Source organism: Otolemur garnettii, unplaced genomic scaffold (genome assembly GCF_000181295.1).
Source record: "Otolemur garnettii isolate 467f Iridium unplaced genomic scaffold, OtoGar3 scaffold00046, whole genome shotgun sequence".
Lineage (NCBI taxonomy): Eukaryota > Metazoa > Chordata > Mammalia > Primates > Galagidae > Otolemur > Otolemur garnettii.
In genome coordinates, this window is record NW_003852441.1 from 11,041,468 (window position 1) to 11,048,344 (window position 6,877).

The window sequence follows — 6,877 nt, forward strand, 5'->3', positions numbered from 1 at the left end:
GGGGGACAGCTTGAGGCTCTGTCTAAAAAAAAAAAAAAAAAAGTGGGGTCTACAGAAGGGGCTTCGGGGTATCTGTGAACTCCCTGGTACTGTATGCATTTTTCTAGGAAGAGGAGCCACAGCTTCCATCAGTCATCAAGGCATTAGGTCTCCCCGTCTGCACAATCAAGTGCCTAAGATCAGATAAGAGAGGTAACTTAATGAATTTGTAGGGAAAATTGGGGCCCAAAAGGATGGAGACAGAATAGGAAAAGGAGAGGGAGGAGATGCCAAAAGATCAGCCTTGAAAACCACTTCCACCACCAGACTTGGGACACTGATGGAGAACGATGGGCTCATCTCTGCTGTCCTCCCCCATTGCCTGGCCAGGAACACCTGAGAAAGAAGAAAATAAAGTAGAATCCCTCATTCAAGGGGGTTGGGCGTTAGGAAGGGCTTGGCCCAACAAATCACAGGACTGGGTGTGGAACAAAATAGTTCCAGAGATGCCAGAACATGATGGGTGTATTTAGAGTTTAGAGACTCACCAAGCAGCCCCAAGCCCGGTCTAAGGGCCTTGTATCACACTCATGCAGCGGTTTGCCTCAGAGCACCTTATTTCCGGTAGTCTTAGGAGGCAGGTAGGTGGCTTTCTTCCGGGCCATCATAGGAGGCAACTAACCGGAGAGCAGAAGCTAGACAAGAGGGTGAGGTAGAAACCCCGGGACCAGTCTCACCGCCTGACGCTCTGCCCCACTCCGCTGGTTGGAAAGTCGGTCCCCTACCTCATCACCTCCAGCTACTCAGCTCTATGATGCCTCTTGTGTGGATCTGCGAGGCCCCCCAAATCATTGCCCCTGTCCCTCGCCTGAGCACTGACACGCAGTCGGGAGGAGACCATCTCCCCACGTGGATGCACCGACGCAGGACTGCTAGAGGGGCTGTTCACCTAGTGATTTCAGGGCTCATTAACAGTCCCCAGTCCGTCATGAAACTAGGAAACTCCACTGTATGTCTTCAACGCTCTGCGCCAGGAGGTTGGTCCCAGTACTCCAGGTGGAGGCGGGAAGAGTAGAAACTCCAAGTTGTAAAATGGGACCCGGCCCGCGACCACGGAGACCCGGAAACCAAGTTCAAGGTAGTCCTGGAGGGCGGCGCGGAGAGGACGCCAAGACCCCTCCTTCCGACTTCCTTGACGTTACTTCCTGGGAGGAGTCGGAGTTCGCGGGCCGGGAGCCAAGAGAGATTCTCTGATCCCTATTCCACAGTATTCAGCCTCAGGACCGGTGGTCCCAGAGCACGCGCCAGGATCGTTCCACCAAGTAAGGTAGTTTCAAGACTGCTTCGAACCTGCTGCGACCTCTAAGGACAGTCGCGGGTTTTGGTTTACGTCGGCTCGTTGGTCTAGGGGTATGATTCTCGCTTCGGGTGCGAGAGGTCCCGGGTTCAAATCCCGGACGAGCCCTTTTCTTCTTTTTCTTTTCTTTTTTTTTTTTTTACTGAAACTAGGAGTACCCTAAGATTAGTGTTAATTGAACAGAGCTGCGGGAGGCTAGAGGCGATCAGCGTGAACTGGTGTGCAGTGAACTCTTTCGTGAGATCCCCATAGGAGGAAGGTCAGTTCGCAATTACGCTTGACGTGCCAGGGAAAGCGGAGGAACGTCTACTCTTGGGCAAACAGCTCTCTTTCTGCTCCCCGCCTTTCTGTTTGTTGCCCTCGGCCACTAGAGCCGGGTATCGGTTTTAATAATGTCCATCAGCCTATAGTTGTGAGTGAGAGTGGCATGAGCGAAACTTATTCGGGGATGTGTTTGGGAGAGCCCAGAGACTTTGGAACTCGGGTCCTTGCAGCCTTGGGGACACTTCTCCAAGTCTCTTTTGGTCCCTCCTTGCTTCAGAATTTCTGGCCTTTCGCCGCTCAGTTGTAGTCTGTAGAATACACGTACATTTCTGGTTAGTTTGGCTTTTGTGTGTGCCTGCCAAATGTGCGGTCAGAGTCTTAGATCAGGCATTCAGATCGAACAGATTTCGGCTCACTCCTCGTTAGTATAGTGGTGAGTATCCCCGCCTGTCACGCGGGAGACCGGGGTTCGATTCCCCGACGGGGAGAAGCAATTACTTTAAGCAATTTTTTTTTCCTAACTTATCTTAAAACCGGCTTATTTAGTAAAGGCCCGTCCTAGGCCTCGGTTGGAGAAATAAAGACAATGGCGAGGAAGGGAGAAGGGGGGGCGGAATTTGTCTTGGCTCTCGATCCCACATTTCAAGTTTATATTTTACTACTACGAGGAAACTGTAATTTAAACGTGTGCCTAAATTACCCATTATTCTCTCCACTCAGTATGGTTATAAGACGTGTTCGTTGACGATAGCTTAGAAAATACATATGGGCAAAGCATACAAAACAAAGGATACAGGGACATCCTCGCCGGGACTTGACTTCCTGCGCTTGCTTCCTTCTTGGCGTAAATGCGCCTTTCCACCTTCTGCTTGAACCAGAGCCAGCAACTATGACTCCCAACTGCGCACAGCCCAGGGTGCCGAGACTGTTTTTGGTTTGTTTGTTTCCTTTCGCCTCCCTGCTTGTTTGTGTGTGCATTCGTACCGGGATGCGCGCAGAAAAGACAATCCCGGACGGAGAGCTCGGCGCGCCCTTCTCTCTGGGAAGGGCGTGCAGTGGCCCTACTGGGGTCGCGGGCGAAGCGGAGAGCCAGACCCCTTGAATGCTCAATTCACTATGCTGGCGCCCAGGGACCACCATGAAAGTAGAAAAACGAAAACAGTTAAAGATATCAGCTGCGTTGGCCGGGAATCGAACCCGGGTCAACTGCTTGGAAGGCAGCTATGCTCACCACTATACCACCAACGCTGGCTGGCGCCTTTTTCTGGGAGCAGTCAAGGGTATCATCCATCGGCTTGAACGTTGCCAGAGATGGGATTTGAGTTACGAAGCAGGAACCAGCAAGGCCAAGGTAAAAGTGACGGCTGCGCGCTCACCTGTTAGCGGCGCTGGTCTCCGGTCACCGTTACTACGCGCCACTCTCCCTGCGTGAGACTGTAGGGGTCGTAACCAGTCCACAAATGAAGAAACCAAGATCCAGAGAAACTGAGTAAGGTTTTCTGAGTCACCAGCAGAGACTGGATTAAATTTAAGATTTGTGGGGCAAAGACTGCAGCGACACCGTGAGGATTTGTCATCTCCAGAACAAAAATCACTTCTCTGTTGAGTGAGCTCAATGTTTCAGGGTTGAAGAATTGAACCTTAAGCCAAATGCACCTAAACAAAATTTGCCTCTCTTCGTCATTGACCTCCTAGAGGATGACTTTAATCGCTATGTGCGTGCGCCCGAGTCTCGCCTTCATGTGCCTGGTGGGGACTGCACTGGCAAAACCTTAGAGGCGGGGCTTGAGAACAAACCGCTGCCCCTCATTACTAACGGTGGGTCTGTTCACACGATCTGTCAAGCGGTGGAGTCAGGGAGGCCTCGTGGCGCAACGGTAGCGCGTCTGACTCCAGATCAGAAGGTTGCGTGTTCAAATCACGTCGGGGTCACTAGGGAATCCTATTTTCGGGATCCGTGTACAGTCACTTTTTTTTGAGAAAGAAAGAAGTTGGACGCTAGCACATACATATGTGATGAACTCCAGTTATATATTTCGACACTAAAGCAGCCATACTCTGTAAAACAATTTAAGGAATTTTATTCTGAGCCGAATTTCAGGACCGTGAACTGGAGCCACACCCAAGAAACCTTGAGAAAGTCGACTTATAGTGAGTCGGGGGAGATTACAGTTTGGTTTTGTACATTTTAGGGAGACAGGGATTAGAGGTGAGGTCATAAATCAAACAGGGGCGTTCCAGATTGTAAGGTGGGTTTAAAGATTCTTTAGCTGACAATTGGCTGAAAGAGACTGTCTAAAAGGCCAAGAGTCAAAGAAAAGAAATGCTTAAGAGAAAGGATCTGTTTCGGGTTTTTTTTTTTGTTTGTTTTTGTTTGGGATTCATTGAGAGTACAAAGAATTCGGTTACACTGATTTCATTTGTTAAGTCCCTCAGATAAAGGGTCTGTTTATCAGAGACAAAGTAAGGACAGACTCTCAAGTGGTTTGTTGTGTATATTGAGGACCTGCAAGGAAGTCTTGCATAGACTTAGGCCTATTAATAAGTCACAGAAGACATCTCAAAGAAAGGGAGAGGGGCATGATGAGATATACCTGATGTCCTTTCTTATGGCCAGCAACTCAGTTTTAGGCTCAGTTTTAACCCCCTTGGCTAAGAAGGGGTTCAGTCCATCAATCGCTGAAGGGGGAGCCTTAAGATTCTATTTTAGTTCACATATTAAGGATTTAAATTTTTTTAAAGTAATTAAGGAGAAAAGGCGGGAGGGAGGAAGATAAGGACAAAGATAGAAAGAGGATATGAGGGGAGAGAAGAGGGAAGGAGAGGAATTGAGAGAAGGAAAATTCAACTGGGGTACTTGGGAAACTTTCCCAGACCGAAACCCGAGGTATTCCTACTCTCCTTCTGCCTGCTCCTTTGGCCTTCTCGGCTTACGTCACAGGAAATCTAGCCAATGAAAATTGGGCGCTGGCAGCGCGATCAGCCAATGAGGTCGGAGCAGTAGATTTGAAAGGCCTCGGCGAGGGCCTGACTGAACCGCTTCAGTTGTTTGCGGGCGCCCGGGAATTTAGCTGAGACTCCGACTTCAGGTGAGCTAACTTCCTGTCGCGGGCCTTCGGCCGGGAGAGAGCCACATGATCAATCAGATGGGAGGTTTGTTGGGCAGGCACTCGAGGGGCTGCGGAGTGCCCCAGGGTGGAAAGAGGGTCCCGGAAGCGGGTGGGGGCAGTAAGACGAGCCCCCCGGATGTGCTCTGACTGCCGCCAGTGCAGACTCGCTCCCTTTCACTAGCTAGCACTTCCGGCTAGATCGATCTGTTCTCTCCCTCCAGCCCTCTCTCCTCTTTTTTTTCTGCTTTTCACAGCTGTTTCCCTTCTCCGAACAGCTCTCCTCCCCGTTTCCCTCCAAGGATGGCTCTGAAAGAGAACGCCTACCTCTGGTCCTACGGCCGACAGACGGTAAGGCCCTTACCTCCTTCTCCGCCCCTCATCTCGCTCGGGGCAAGTTCCTACTTGGGGATTTGAGGTCCTGCAGAGAGCCCTTCTCGAAGCCAATGGTTCTCAACCTTCCTAATGCCGCGGGCCTTTGATACAGTTCCAGTGGGTCGCGATCCACAGGTTGAGGACCGCTGCAAGCATTTTCTCGCCCGTTATCCGTCAAAGTATGGGCTCTAAGATTTTGCTGGCAAAACCCGATCTGGTCATTTATAGTCTAGTCTCCTCCTGTCAGGTGCTGCCAACTTGAATCTGACCAGCCTGTGGTCACTGGCTGAGACCCGTGAGGACCCCTGCAGTGCTGAGCCTACTTGTCACATACAAATGATATCTGGGACTGAGAAAGCAGGGGCTGGTATTCAGGCCATGATTCCTAACCTATGTCTTGCAAAAATAAACTAGGCAGCAAATAGAAATAGACGCTAGAAGGAAATGGATAAAGTTACTATTTTATTTTAAAGTTTCATTCGGAATTTATTTTAAGACTGATGTGAGGTAAGGATCTAAATATATTTATTTTCCGGTTGTCCAGACACCTTATATTAAAGAGTCTACCCTCTGACTGAAAATGCCACCTTCATTATATATATTAAGTTCCTACAAAGGTGTGGGTCTGGGCTGGGTGTGGTGGCTCACCCCTGTAATCCTAGCACTCTGGGAGGTCAAGGCTACCCTAAGTTATTTGCTGCCTAGTTTATTTTTGCAAACAAAGGGCTACCTAATACCTAACTTCTGGCAGAGGGAGCATGAGGAAAGGAATATGGCTGTTTTGGGAACAGAGGAGAAGCAGTTGGGGGTTTTATTCTCTGAATGTTCCCCAGGCTGTGAGGGCCCACTCTCCACACCACCAGCCCTGGTGTATGTGGCCAGTGCCCCACCACTGAGCTATGGGCGCCAAGCCAGCTTCTTTTAGCTAAAGAGGAAAGGGACCCTACACAGGCTTACCTCCCTGCTGGTGGTACTTGGGTATCATGAGTCCATCTATTCCCTTGTCCACTAGTTGCCTCCATCATGGAGCACTGAGGGAGCTCAAGAATGGAATCTGGATGAGAGACTATTGTCACTTTTACCTTGGTCACTTCCAAAAGAAACTAAGTCTATTACTCTGAGAAGCTGAAAATGAGAAGCGGTCCAGGGCCATCACAGTAGCCCTTGGTGTCCCAAAAACCTATTGTTTCAGAGGGGGTAAATACCAGTGTTTGCTGCAATATCCAAGACCTCAAAGACATTATCTAAGCCTTGATAGACTAAGTTTTGCAGGAGACTTTGCAAAGACCCCTGTGTCAAAATCCCCTGGACTGTGGGTGTTTATTGACCCAGTCCTCTCCTGCCCTTGGGGAATGAGTGTGGTGTTCTATGGAGGAGACTTACACAGGTTTAACAGTATCATGCCTGAGAAGGGGGTAATGGCCCAGGGCCAAAGAAGTAAAATATTAGGCATTGGGTGAGTCCTTTGCCCCTTATTGTAGACTGACTTAGGTTCTTTATTAATAACCCATTTCAATATGGGACTACAAAAAGAGTTTGGGGAATGGAGAGCAAATTGTGGTATCATGTTTGTCTTTGAATTGGGGGTGAGTGGGCGGTTCTTTAGCAAGTAGCTGAAATGCTGCTTGTAGCACATTCCAGCCAGGTCACTGAGACAAAGGCACTCTCAAAGCTACCCCTGCTCCTTCTCAGGCGCCATCTGGCCTGAGCACCCTGCCTCAGCGAGTCCTCAGGAAGGACCCTGTCACCCCATCTGCACTTGTGCTTATGAGCCGCTCCAACATGCAGCCCACAG

At 49.7% G+C, this 6,877-nt stretch overlaps 4 non-coding genes across 4 annotated transcripts; 3 read left to right on the forward strand and 1 right to left on the reverse strand.

Annotated features, from left to right (window-relative positions):
- Positions 1-1,372: 1,372 nt before the first annotated feature.
- Positions 1,373-1,444, forward strand: TRNAP-CGG. Its single transcript has one exon. It is a non-coding gene; the product is annotated as a tRNA-Pro (tRNA).
- A 572-nt stretch (positions 1,445-2,016) lies between these two features.
- On the forward strand, positions 2,017-2,088 carry TRNAD-GUC. Its single transcript has one exon. It is a non-coding gene; the product is annotated as a tRNA-Asp (tRNA).
- Positions 2,089-2,776: 688 nt separating this feature from the next.
- TRNAG-UCC lies at positions 2,777-2,848 on the reverse strand. The gene has a single exon. It is a non-coding gene; the product is annotated as a tRNA-Gly (tRNA).
- A 612-nt stretch (positions 2,849-3,460) lies between these two features.
- Positions 3,461-3,532, forward strand: TRNAW-CCA. The gene has a single exon. It is a non-coding gene; the product is annotated as a tRNA-Trp (tRNA).
- The last annotated feature ends 3,345 nt before the right edge of the window (positions 3,533-6,877 follow it).